Raw genomic sequence first — 13,942 nt, forward strand, 5'->3', positions numbered from 1 at the left:
TACAATAACCTGGAGTGGTATTTCATGGAAGGAAAAAACTGGCTGACTTCATACCATGTATAGGCTCCCAAAAGACAAACACCATTTCCTAAAAGGGAATATATATACAAAGGCAGACGTTATAAATACATGATTCATATAAATTCAACAGTGTTCCCTAAAATGACCTAACAAATCAGAAAAGACAGGTTCAGTATTCCTTTGAGGAAACATTGAATGTGCCTACATGAGCTTTTAGTTTTCATCAGGAGTGTGCTTTTGAAGCAGATGGCCAGGTTGTCTCTACTTACTGCACTTTGGTTCATAGCACACAGACATCAGCTTGCTCAGTATGGTTTTCTTTCAGATGAAACTAAAATGAAATATGCTTAGAAAAGCCACTTCATGCATCCTAGCCACAGCCCAGGAGAAATAGTCTCCAAAAGAAAAAGTCAGAAAGAGAGCACAAAACCCCCTGAAATGTGTGTTTTGTGTGTTTCAGGTTCTTGCCATCAGCTACAGCTCCACAGAGCAGTTTTGTTGCTCTGAGGGCTCATGGAGACCCACCCAAAGCTGCTGCAGATTGCTGCTGGGGGTGTACACTGCAGCAAGACTGTATCACTCAAAAGAACAGATCTTGTGGAATATTACATTTCAGAGTGAAGAAGTTTTGATAGGAGGGGGAAAAACACAGCAGAAAAATATTTTCTGAAGACTATTAATGTTATAGGTAGCAGTCAATGTACCTTACAGTGGGATTACTGCGCATTATTAATAGCACTGCTTGTTTACAGAGGTAAAATTTTTTCTACTGTCTTAAAAACCTGTATAATTTTGCGTTGGCGTATTAATGGCTTCAGAATCTATGTGTGCACATTTTTCTTATATTTTTTGAGTTTTTCTTAGTGAAAGGATGGGTTAATATTTTCTTTAATTAAGACAAATGAGAATAAGTTGTTGGCTAAGATATTTTCTGTAGCTGCTAAAATTAATATTAAACTGGAAGTATCTGTATGATATAGAAATGTACATGAATTTTTATGGGTAGAAAGAGATGTGCCTTCTCCCCACATGCCTTTCTTGAGGGAGTTTCTAGAGAAAGCTGAGTACCTTAAAGGACTTTACTGAAAATATAGCAGCAAATGTGAACATATCTGTGACATTTGCCAGATTTTTTATTGTGCTCCATGGGCACAAAATGAAGTGGTAAAAACCAGAATAGATAGAATTATAAGGGAAAATCTGGTGGGTTTTTCTTGGAAGATTATGTGTATGCTGTAGAATACGTGGTGACCCTCTTGGACTGTGTCCAGTTCTCATGCTGCTGTTAAAGGAAAAAGGCTGCTTGCTCTGATCCTCTGAGTTCCATCATGAGGTGGCCTTCCCATGTATGGTCAGAGAATCATTGAATCATAGCATGATTTGGGTTGAACTGGAATTTTAAAATCATGGTTCCAACTTATCCTTTTGGGCAGGGACACCTTCCACTAGACCAGGCCCCATCTCACCGGCCTTGAACACTTCCAGGGTTGGGGCATCCACAACTCCTATGGGCAAGCTGTTCCAGTGCCTCACCATCTCCACAGGAAAGAGCTTCTTCATCATATCTAATTTAAATCCACCCTATTTCAGTTTAGAGACATTTTTCCCTGTGCCCTTGGAAGAAATCAGTCTCCAGCTTTTTTCTAGACCTTTCAGGAAGTCTGCAATAAGGTCTCCTTGGGTCTTCTCCAGATTAAACCAGCCTGCCTTTAACAGAGGACATGATGCCAAAGTGTTTTCATTTGCTACACACTTGAAATAGTGCAACTCCAAACACTTTTTTATGGCTTTAAACCTCTCTTTCTGTCTCCTGGCAAAACTACCTTACTGCCTAATCTTGTTGGGAATAGGCATAGGTACAACAAGATTATCATATCATTTCTGCTGGAGTGGGATGTTTAAGTGATTCCCTGTCATTAAAGTCAACAAGGTTAATTATAATCATCATACGATGCAATAGCTCTGGGTTTAAACTGGAGTTTGCCTGTCTTCTAGAAATGGCTGGTAACTACAAAAAAGAGAAATTAAACAAAAAGTGACAGGAGTTGGTGTATTATATCGTATGCAGTTATATATTGTCACACATAAGAGGGGGGAAATTACTAAAGAAGAAGAGAGATCCAGGGTGAATATAAGTAAAGTGTGGTGGCTTAAATACTGGGAAATTTTATCAAATCATCAAGACTTATCAGGAGCACTATCCACTATCAGGCAATGGTCATCATTGTTAGGAATCATTTGGCCTAACAGGATCCTTTGGGAATCACTATTTTATAATACCTTCTCTCTGCCAGAACGAAGAGGTACATTTTGCATTTTCTGAATCTTGCAAAACTCACCATGGCTTCTTCTGGGGCATTTTAAAAGTGGTGGTACATTGAGGTGCAGTGTAAAACAACAGAGTACAACAAACCCCCAAACAATTCCACAAACACAACTACAACAAATCAGGGTGTTATTTTTAATAAGGTGCTTGACTAAAGTGATGTTGTTGACACTGGAATGACATCTCTTAATTATATAGTACAAATGATTTGCATTTAGATTTTACTGAATCTGTCTGCTTCTACTTTCAGTGACACATCCTTACTAAACAAGCATCATAGAGGAGACAGTGTTTGATTTTTGTTTTTCTTTAACTCTTTGAACTTCAATGGTGTTTTTATAGAGTAGAAAGAATTCTGCTAGTTTTCTGTTTGTTTGCTTTTTCCATACTGTAGTCATTAGGGCAAATATCTTGGCTCAAGTTAAATAAAACATTTAGTTGTTATCTTTGGCAGATGGATATTCTTGATGGTAGACTGGATTTGAGGCCCTGTGCTCAGAGTTCAGAGGTCATGTATGAATTTGTTATGCTTTCTGGTTAACTTAACAAAATAAATGCATCTGGTGAAATTCTCATGAATTGTTTATTTTTTAATGTTTCTATAATATACAGTAAATTATAATTTATGAGGCGTAATGAAAAAAGTCTAGAGGAAGTTGTGTATAAGATTAGGGGATTATTAAATCAAATTTTTTGTGGTTTCAGACTTAAAATATTTTACATTTACAATAAATTGTTTGAGACTGCTATCAACCCACAAATTTTAATAATTTAATAAATACACTGCTGTAAAGTGGGACATATAGCCAAATCCCAGAGTGGTTTTTGCACAGAGTATTACAATACTAATATAATATTTTTTCTTTACTTACATAGTAGAAGAGTGATCTGTTTTTATCCATAACACATGGTCATTGGTCATTAGTACTAATAAACTGCATCTAAGAACTTGCAGGAGTTAGGAAGATAGTTGTCATCCCCCTACTTTCTTTCCATCTGTTGCAGGCTGTTAGGTACTGCTGTTGAATACAAGGAGAGAGCATCACTTATTACCTCTCTTGAAGTGTGTTGACCTTTTAGGCTCTAGGCAAAGTGACTGCAAGGTCAATATTCATCTTATGGGAGAGACTGAAGGCAAGTATTCATCTCTCAGTGCTTGCCTGGAAGGAAACAAATAGGAAAAATGTGAATTTATTTCTCTTGAAGGAGGATGAGAATGAACAGAATGAGAAAGGAGATGCTGCAATTTGTGTGTGTGTGTGTGTATGTCTGTGTGTCTGTGTGTCTGTGTGTCTGTGTGTCTGTATGTGTTTGTTTCTTACTTTTTAAAACCTTACTATTACTGTGTTTTGATCATAACTATGATTTTGAATTGGTACCGTGAAAATCATCTGCGGGAATTTTTTTGCACATAGCCTTGGCAAATTATCCTGAAAATAGAATGGAACATAATAATGAAAGATCTGAGATCTTCTCCAACAGTAGCTGCTCAGCACAGGATGGTGGGATCAGTGTGTCAAAGAGATTTGGCGCAGAACTCTGTCCAGATCTTAATAAGGAAGGTCGAATCGAACAACAAATGCTGTAATAACTGTTTTAATAGGAAGAGGAATATAGATACACAGCAAATCTTAAGTCCCTTCAGTTGCTGGACACCCTGCATCAGGTGCAGCATCAGTTGGAGCCCAGGTAGAATTTCACACATCCCCCTGTTCAAAGCAGATACTGTCCATAAGGGAAAGCTCTCCCTTTTGGTAGTATATGTAATTTCTTCACAAGTAATTTCTTCACAAGCAAGCAACTCTGTTCTAATGAGAACTTCTTGCTGCCCTTTTAGGTAAAGGCAAAGCCATGAAGGTTGTTCAATAAACAACACCCAGTGGAATCTGCTTGCAAAATTCTCTCTTGCAATGTGTAGGCTTAGTTTATGCTGCAGCCAAGGAACTTTTGCTGCATGGTACAGCCCCAAAGGCCTCACATTATGTGCAGCTCAGCACAGCACAGTTCAGCACAGTCCTGTGCTTTCTTAAGTTCTGTCTATCACTAGTTCCAAAATGTGCCATACTCCCCCCATCTGTATCAATAGAGTAGGTATCCAAAAGTGACATAACTGAGTTCAGAGTGTAGTGTAGAGTGACATCTGTGTTTATTGACAATACAGCACCTAGAAATAATAATTTATTTTAATATAATTTGTGATAAATATTTCAATAACACACTGGGTTTTCTTCAGGAGATTTAAGTAACTAACTCTAAAATAAAAAGAAATCTCTCGGCTGCTTCTACTTCTCCATGTTAGAAAGACCCTACAGATGAGATGGATGAGATTTCATCCAATTTGCAGTGACTTAATAGAGGGAATAGTTGCATGAAAGCTGGTAATCTATACAGACTACTTGCATCATATACAAACACAATTTCAAAATCTATTGAAATTGAAAGGATATGCACGTGTGCATTAATTCATCCATTTATCGCAAAGGGAGAATGCATTTTCTTTCAGATTATGCTTATCTCATGTGAAAGGAATCCTCATTTATTAGTGGATAAGACCATGTATCAAGTTCCTACCTTTGAAGCAATTTCATTTTGTGACTGTATATATATATATATATATATATATATATATGTGTGTGTGTGTGTGTGTGTGTGTGTGTGTGGTTGTGCACATTTCAGATACATTTTGACTTAATGAAGAGGTTAATAAAAATCAGCATTCATAGCTTCTGTGTAGTCAGATAAATTAGTTAATGCACAAACTGAGCTCTTATGTATTATGCAAAAGATTAGTTCTAAGATTTGCATAATGTGCTACAAATGACCTACTGTTTCAAACAGTAGCAGCTTGGGTAAAAGTGGGTTGAAAGCTGAAGTGACGTCAATAAAGTAATTACTCCTGTCTTGGCACATCTCCTTCATTGTCAAAAGTTCAAGTCCCTGTAGGGCTCAGGGAACAGCTGAAAGACATTGAAGGCAGGTTAAAGCAAAAATACTACTACAATAGTCAGCAGGAAGGCCAGAGAATGGTCAGTGTGATTGGGATAGCAGGGATTCTTAGCTCTTCAGCATCTGATCCAAAATCCCATTAAAATGAAAAGCAGTCCTTGTGCCTCCTTAAACAGTATTATTATTCTGAACCACAAGCTGCAGATCTGAGTTATGAGATTGTACTAATTCAGACCTGACTATGCTGTTAACTAAACCTTAAATCAGTTCAGTTTCTGAGAAGGGGGAGAAATACTCTTTCCTTACAAATCTTGAAGTAATTATGCAGTGGATTTGCTGCATGAGAAACAGTAAGTGCCTGAATTTACATAACGAGTTAGTTCATATCAGGGGACAATAGACAGAGCGGATTGGAAACACATGGACTCCAGTCAGCCCTTCATTTAGTTTCTTACATGGCCAAAGCCCTTACTTTCTCTTTCCTCAGATGTCCCTTAGGAGAAATTTTTGTGAAAATGTGTCACAAAATTTTGTCTTGCTATGGCAAACAGCTTACAAGCACAAGTCCATGGCACTAACACTACTCAACATGGATTTTCTGAATCAATATTAGTCTAAAAATATTATTGTCTAGCTGGATCCTGTATAGACAGCCTATACTGAAGGCATTTCAGTCCCTCTGCACTCCTGGGGGCCAAAAAACCTCTTGAATTGGTTCTATTAAAGGCCTTCTTAATTTGCTCTCAAACAAGGATTAAATGGATATTAGAATTGTTAGCTCCAGATTGACTGAAGCATGTGAGCAGAGCAATTAGAAGAGATACAATACCACCACTGACTGAGCAATGGGCTTCCCTCTCTCAGATGCTGGAAGAAGGACAAAGAAGCACAAAATTTTGTCTTCTGTGTTGGCCAGGCATGCAGGTGCTTAAATTCACTTACTGTAATTTAAATCTAATTCTTAAGGGGATTATTAATGAATTAAAAAAAAATAATCAATACACAAAGTATTATCATTTTAATTATTTTGTTCTTATTGAAGGAGAAAAAAAAGCCATAAATATTTTTTTGCATTAAGGGCAAGGAGAGTTTGCAATCCAAATACTTTTTGACTGAGGCCATCTTAAATAATGGTTTTCTCAAGGTAGAATAAGGTCTAATCCACTCTTGCAGTATAAAAATATGAACTGCAGCAGTTGAATTTCTGTGTTGCCAATTTGTGCAGTTTGTTAGCATGGCTCTTGTAATGTCTGACTGTTCCAGAGAAGCCTCAGCCACCAATACTATGTGAAAAAATAAGTAAAATAAGTTAATAGGTCTTCAGGTTAGAGAGAAGAAGCTTTGAGAACCAGACATATTTGCAGAATTGAAAAAAGGAGTAATTTTTGTGGCAAGGGGCAGAAAGAATGGTTGACCAGCAGAGCATCAGCAGTGTGGGCTGGGGGAACTACGGCTCCCAGAGGAAACAGCTGCCCTGGGCAATGATGTCCATGGTCACTGCCACCTGGGACAATGTGTCCTGTGCTTTGCTCTTACCAGCACTCTCAAAGTGCCATGTGTTTCTACTGTCAACAGGGCTTTATTTGGGAAGCTTGAATGGCCAAGAGTCTGTGCATCCTCCAGAATGGGAGCTGCAGCCCAGCATGACCACCCAGGACTGGTGAATGTGTTGACCTGCAAGCTCTGTTCAACATCAGCACTTGTTCCTACCCTGACTTCTACTATTCTTCTGATTTCATACGCAGTGCTGCTCAAATAATTGACTTTTAAATAAAACACTGTGTTGCTCAAGAAGAAATGGGAGAGTGGGAACCCCTTCCTTTCATTAACACACAGAGGCATAGCAGATGGAATAAATGGACCAGCTGCTTTCTGTACTGAGTTACCTGGATTTTACTCCAGCCACTACATCAGGAGGAAAATTACATGCTTGAATGTCTGGTTGAAACCTCTTTTGGGAAAAAGAAGCAAGAAATTGAAAACTGTATACTTAATTCAAACATTATATAATTTAAATCTTTGATCATCATGGGGAGTAGTAAGAAACCAAGTCGGGTATTTAATAATGGTAACTGTTTTCAGAGACTTGCTAACAGCCACAGGCACAGTGGATTGAAGTCAGGTAATTTTTAACAATACGATAAAGTCTCATTGTTTCACTAGGAAGCAGTGTTTGTAGCTATCTTTATGACAGGCAGTGTTCTGTCTTAATTAGTAATATTATTTCTACTTTGCCTAAAATAGCTGAAGGGTTCTCCTGGGATCTATTCTTGGATACAATTTTGTTTAATCTTATTATTAATGGTAATAATTTTTTTCTTGCTTGGATTATCATCTGTATGCCAATGATTCTATTATTTAAACAAATAATTATTACACATTACAATTCCATTTACTGCATGACAATAACAAATCGTAGTTACAGCTCATTCAAAGTAAATTAGTTCTAAAACACTAATAAAATTAATTGCAAGATGCTTGACTGAAAAATAGAAACAGTTAAAATAGGAGCTCTTTATCATGGTGTTTGATAGTATATTCCATACTGGAATAAAGTTACTAGCCTTAAATATCTTGGTAATTGTTAGCAAACAAAGAGTAATTGAAACTTGGTTGCTAAGAAACATTATTTCTCATTGTTGACAATAATGATTTTCTTTGATTGCTGCTTCTATTGTTCATTGCACAAGCGAAATGTTTTCTCATAACATTGTGAAAACATTCTTTGGATTCCAATTGTTTTATGTGATACCACTGGGTCTGTTTTAAAAGCTTACAGCAGCATGGTATGCTCCTGGAAGAGTGGTGGTGTGGGATTTTCAGTGGTAGATGTAAATTTTTAGAATGCCAAAGATACATGAATGAAAGCTCGAATTGCAGTCCAAGGTCACCAACGCTAACGTTCTTTCATATACTGCAGGCGGAAAAATATGTAGGAATACTTTTCTTGACATCTAAATGGCTTAGCAGCACTAGATACATTTTTCAGATGCTAACGCTTGCTTTTGGGGAAGCAATTTTAGTAATCTGAAAAGAGGCTTTTTTAAAATTTTTTTTAAGTCCCAAAAAAGTGGCTTTAGTTCCCCCAAATCATTAATAAAAATCCATAAAAATGTAGCTGGAAAAGTATTCTTTGGCAAAAGTCAGGGTCTTTGATTGCTGATAGAGGCAGCCATCTACAAATTTTTCCCCAAGCATTTCTGTTTGACCAGATCATATAGTTGGCAGATTCTATTCCAAATTTCTTTGTGTTTAATACAAGGGATGAAAAATTAACAGCAAAAAACCTCACCCATACTAGTTTATTATTTTGGCCCATTAAATATACGAGTTCTATTTTAGGTCAAAACTCTGGTCTGTGAAAATTAATATTCAAATGGTAAAAGTTTTAAAAAACAATTTAAAGATTTTAATTTTTTTTAAGTTTTGGAGTGTTTTTTAAATGTATACATTGTCTTTGAAATGAAATAAAACTTAATACATGCGCATCCTAATTCTAAGAGGAAATACTAGGAAAAGAGGAAATACTTGGAATAAAGACCTGCAACATGAACTACGAGTGCCTGTGAGGATTTTTCATTCTCCAACAGATGCATGATTTTCCTTGTAGAGATTTATGCTATATCCTTTTTCTCTTGTCTGCTGAGGTTTCTTTTAGTTATTAACTTCTTCAGGATGGCTGAGTATTGCATATATCTCTAAAAGCAGAGTCCACAAGTACATGAACTGCACATGGTTTACAGAGAAATTTACAGCATAAATTTTCAGACTGGGGATGTATGCTTTGGACAGATTCCCGCTGCAGTTTGAGGAGGAAGGAGGTATTACCTATTTTGTTTTGACTACAATTTTTTTTCAGATCAGAAGTTATAACTTTGTGTCTGTGAAGTACTCTAAAAAATTAAGTCAGAACCCAGCCGGTGCTACAGAGCACAACTGTTACATACATCGGTCCTTGTGCTGTGAAGACAACATACATCATAAGAGAGATGTTTCTGCCAGAAAGAGAAATTAAATTTGTGTCTGTATGTGTGTACATATGTACCTGATTATTGGTTTCACATGGAAACTCATTGTGGCAAAGAGTGTTGTCAATTTTAGTCCTCTAAAGACTGAATTTCCATGCTGAAAAGTTTGAAGTTGAACTCTTTCAAATAATTTCTGTGTTTGAAGATAGTTTTTTTGCTTTTTGATCTCGTTCTTTTCACCTATTTAGAGAGGGATAGTTTCTACTTCTTGAAAATGCTAGGAAGTGAGGTTTATATTTACTGTGTAAAAAGAGGAACATGTGGAAAATATCAGACTTGATTTTCTTCTGAAAGTAAAATGATTTTTGCAATACATCTCAACATATCCTTTGTGTTTCCACGTGTAGTAAATATATGCTGATGTTGATAAAATCTGTTTTCCTAATGAGTGTTTTAGTATTCTTTTGTTCCATTGTATTAAGTTCCTATTAACTGGCTTACTGTTTAGGTACTGTGACTAATTCTTGGTTTCTACTTTCTAATTTGATTACTTAATTAATGGTTTCCAGAGTTCCAGAATGATGGTACTTTTATAATTGAAATGCAGCTACCACCGTTTCTGAGTATGGCAAAAAAGGACTCAATGTCAGTCATGTTCCAATGAGGGAGGGGAGGGGAGGGGAGGGGAGAGGAGGGGAGGGGAGGGAAGGGAAGGGAAGGGAAGGGAAGGGAAGGGAAGGGAAGGGAAGGGAAGGGAAGGGAAGGGAAGGGAAGGATCTTAAGTCTAGGGCATGGTTTAGAGTAGCCTGAAAATATTGGAATATTTATGCGCATTCTTTTTCTGTGTATGCAGAAAGCACTTGTCATTCTGAGTCAAGAGAATGAGATGTTTGAGTGCTATGAAAAATGAGACAGTGTTCTGCTACCAATGTTTGCACCTTTGTGTTCTGAGTGCAAAGTAGATTTGGCATGTTACCAGACCAGACGGGTAATATTTCATTCCTGCATTTTAATAATATAAGCACCTATGAACAGCAGAAGGCAAAAAAGTTGTAGTGTTGCCAATTCTTGAGATGTAACTGAGCTTCATGCTTTTTTGTTTCTTATGGTGCCAAAAGTGAGAAACTTGACCTTTATTTAAGAAAATTTATAAACCATATTTTTATAAAAGGGTCTTGAAAACAGATGGAGAAACATACATGAATTATGTAGTCAGATGTCTTTCAAGCTGTATACAATGAAATATCATGTAACTATATGATAAATTTAGGATTAATAGTTTGTTTAATGGATAAAATTCTTCTTTGGATTTATTTTTTTATCGTGGGTGTTTTCAGTGCATGAAATATGAGGCTGAGAAACTTAATAATTTTAAACATTTTTATTTTAATATGTCTGTGTTTCTATCACATTTCTGTACCCAGTATAGTTCCATACTCAGTGTTTGCTTCAGAACACTTAGTTGGGCTTCAGTCTGTCCTGAAAATCTTTCTGCATATGCTTAAATTTGAGGCATAAGTGCATGTATTCAGTTAGTACGTGTGGAGATACTCTTTGGTGTGAGTAAAGAGAACAGGAGCTGTATACTGCCTACCACTTATCTAACAAAATGGCTTAATCTTCCAACATAAATTAGTCATCCAAATTGTGGTAGTCAGAACCTCACAATACCTCAAAGTCAAATTTTGATGGAGTCAGTATCTCCCTCTGGGATACACAATACTCTATTTGTAATGCTTTGCGCTTCCACTATTTCTACTTTCACATAAATCTTTTTTGGATACTGTTTATGTTTTTGGTTTCAGATATTTTAGTGTGGCTGTAACTTTTCATTTGCACCACATGCTTTTCCAAGGGAATATAATTGATCTATTCCCCTTTGCAATATTCTGTATTTTATATTCACTTTAGCTGCCTGCCTTTCTTCCTCCACCTCAATAAATTCTTTATTGCAGATTTTTTTTTCTCAAAGCTTCCAGATTTATTGTTTCTGTTTTAAAGAAATGCATAAAACAATAATTGGTGATGGCATTACTGCTTTCAGTTTACAATGTTACTAACTAGAATGACACTCATTTTGCTAATAAATGTGAAGTAAACTAGAAATTTAGAATAAAGAAGTCATTACTTTTTTTTTTTTGTTTGAGAAAAAGATTTTTAATTGCTCTACACCATAACTTGTCAACGAAGAATTTTTAGCAGTCAGGGCTTTTACCTGTAGTGAGTACATGGTTCAGGGTGAGAGGTCAAAGACAAAGATCTCCCTCAGCTGTCAATATTCAGGCAATTGATCTTCTCGTTTTATTTAATCTCACCAGCCACTTCCCTTCCTTTCCTCTCCTTTCCCTCTGTCTTTTTTCCCTTCCCCCATTCTACTCAGGGAAACTAAATGTTCCTGCTGCCAGCAGAGCTTAGTGTAAGTGTAATATTACATGAATCAAAGGCCCTTTAGGCCATGATATAGACTGGTAATTTATTACTGAAGAACAGAGGCTTTTTTGAAATTTCCTTTAGTTCAGGCAGATCACTATGAATTAACTAGGCAAGAGGGCAGCAGGTGCTCTCATTAAATTTACAGTCACTGCCAGCAGACAGGGAAGCATTTAAAAAAAGAATATGCAGCTGTGCTGACACATGTAATTGCAACCATCCACAGACTCACAAGATGTGTGGGGGTAGCCACAGGCTTTTGGTCACTGTGCTTGAGCTGTGCTGGCACACAAGGACCAATGCACATTATGCTTATGATTAGGTCCCTAAAACGGCAAATTGCTTTTACTAGACCTCCAAACGTTGTGTGAGAAACAAATGAACTACTGGCAGGGCTGGGTTTAGTCAAACCTCCCAGCTGAAGTGACCTTGAACTTCAGAGAAGTTCATAGCCTGATTGCAGCTTTGTGGTTTTGGCATTGCTCCACTTACCCTTTGTAAAATAACAGCTTCAACAGATCTCGCCTTGATCTATGTTCTTGGCTCAGATTCTTCAGCCATCAGATAGTGTTTTGTGTATAACTGGTATTTGAAACTAATGAAATGACATTTTTTGCAGATTGAAACCTATATTTTCCTTAAAAGAAAGGAAATTCCATGCAAAGCTGCCCACTAATGATACCTTCTTAGTTTTCCTTTGGAATTGCTTATTACAATAAAACAGTACAGAAATGCTTATTTTGCACCCCAAACATTCCTTGGGGAAACACTAACAAAGTAAACTCTTGGCATTGATCCAGAGTTCCATTGAGTCAAGACTTCCATTGACTTTAGCGAGGTTTTACATCTGGCCTTTAAAACCTAGTTTTAACTTTAGACATATGTGTTTTGTTTTCATTATTTTCATGGAAGTTTCACACACATGTCTAAGGTTCTACACTAACCAGAGTCTTATGCCTTGCTAATCTAAGTTCAAAACAATCCTCAAGTGCAAATGTACTGGAGTCAGTGCTCTGTATTCAGAGTATGTTGTACTTTGTCTCTGGCTGTGCATCATATGGTGTTTGTATACTGCACATGGTTACAAAAATGTGACTATTTTTTTCCTTAAGTTTCTTTCCAAAATATTTTAAATAATTAAAACCTGAAAAAGTTAGTTTGATTGATTAGATAATTACATCTAAATTATGTAATTCATCATATATAACTAAAAAGAGATTTGATTTTTTGTGTTTATAGAAGACTCTTTCTCTTTTCTTTTTCTTTCTTTCTTTCTTTCTTTCTTTCTTTCTTTCTTTCTTTCTTTCTTTCTTTCTTTCTTTCTTTCTTTCTTTCTTTCTTTCTTTCTTTCTTTCTTTCTTTCTTTCTTTCTTTCTTTCTTTCTTTCTTTCTTTCTTTCTTTCTTTCTTTCTTTCTTTCTTTCTTTCTTTCTTTCTTTCTTTCTTTCTTTCTTTCTTTCTTTCTTTCTTTCTTTCTTTCTTTCTTTCTTTCTTTCTTTCTTTCTTTCTTTCTTTCTTTCTTTCTTTCTTTCTTTCTTTCTTTTCCTCCCACACTTCTTCCTTCCTTACTCCCTCCCTTGCCTTCCTTCCCTCCTCTCCATTTTTCCTTATTCCTTTCTATTTTCAGAGTGCATAAGCCAAAGAATAAGGTATAGTTTCAAGTTTTTTATTCCTTTCAATCTTAAAAAATAAAGATGCTTCATATTGCATTTTTAGGCTGTCTGAACCTTTGGGCAAATAAAGGGAAATACTGGCACAGTTCGTCAATATTTTTCTATATGTTCCTATAAACTTTTCAGGATTATAAATCACCAAATACTTCTATATACAGTCATTTATAGAAGGTTTGAAGAAGAAGTTTCTTCTCTCTTGTCTTGTATTTACAGTTTCCCTGTCTTCATAAAATAGTTTGATGCTACAGAGCTATGAACAAATTACACTACTTTTAATAAAGCCATTTATCTGCTTTAGAGAAGATTAGCATGCAATCCCTTGAGACATTTCTCAGCTAATAGGAATAAAATGAATGCTACTTGAGCACCTGTAATCAAATTACTTTTTATTCCCTAAACCCCTGACAGCCTCTGCAAGTCTTGTAGTTTCCTAGGTGGCTGTTTTACAGACCCTGGTAGCATACTGCTGGGATTTTTCCTTTCTGTCCTCTCACATTTTGCCCACTCACCAGCCATCATTTCTTGAGAGAAAAGTGCACCAACCACCCAACCAGAAGACTCCTCTTAGGATAAAAATCC

The 13,942-nt window shown here is 36.3% G+C and overlaps 1 long non-coding RNA gene across 1 annotated transcript in view; it reads left to right on the forward strand.

The window, feature by feature from the left end:
* LOC143692064 (uncharacterized) overlaps window positions 1-7,544 on the forward strand; it is a 95,929-nt gene extending 88,385 nt beyond the window's left edge. The window contains exon 6 of the long non-coding RNA XR_013179945.1: window positions 6,869-7,544. This is a non-coding gene — a long non-coding RNA (uncharacterized LOC143692064). The remainder of the gene's footprint in view (window positions 1-6,868) is intronic.
* Window positions 7,545-13,942: the final 6,398 nt, after the last annotated feature.

Source organism: Agelaius phoeniceus, chromosome Z (genome assembly GCF_051311805.1).
Source record: "Agelaius phoeniceus isolate bAgePho1 chromosome Z, bAgePho1.hap1, whole genome shotgun sequence".
NCBI classification, from domain to species: Eukaryota; Metazoa; Chordata; class Aves; order Passeriformes; family Icteridae; genus Agelaius; species Agelaius phoeniceus.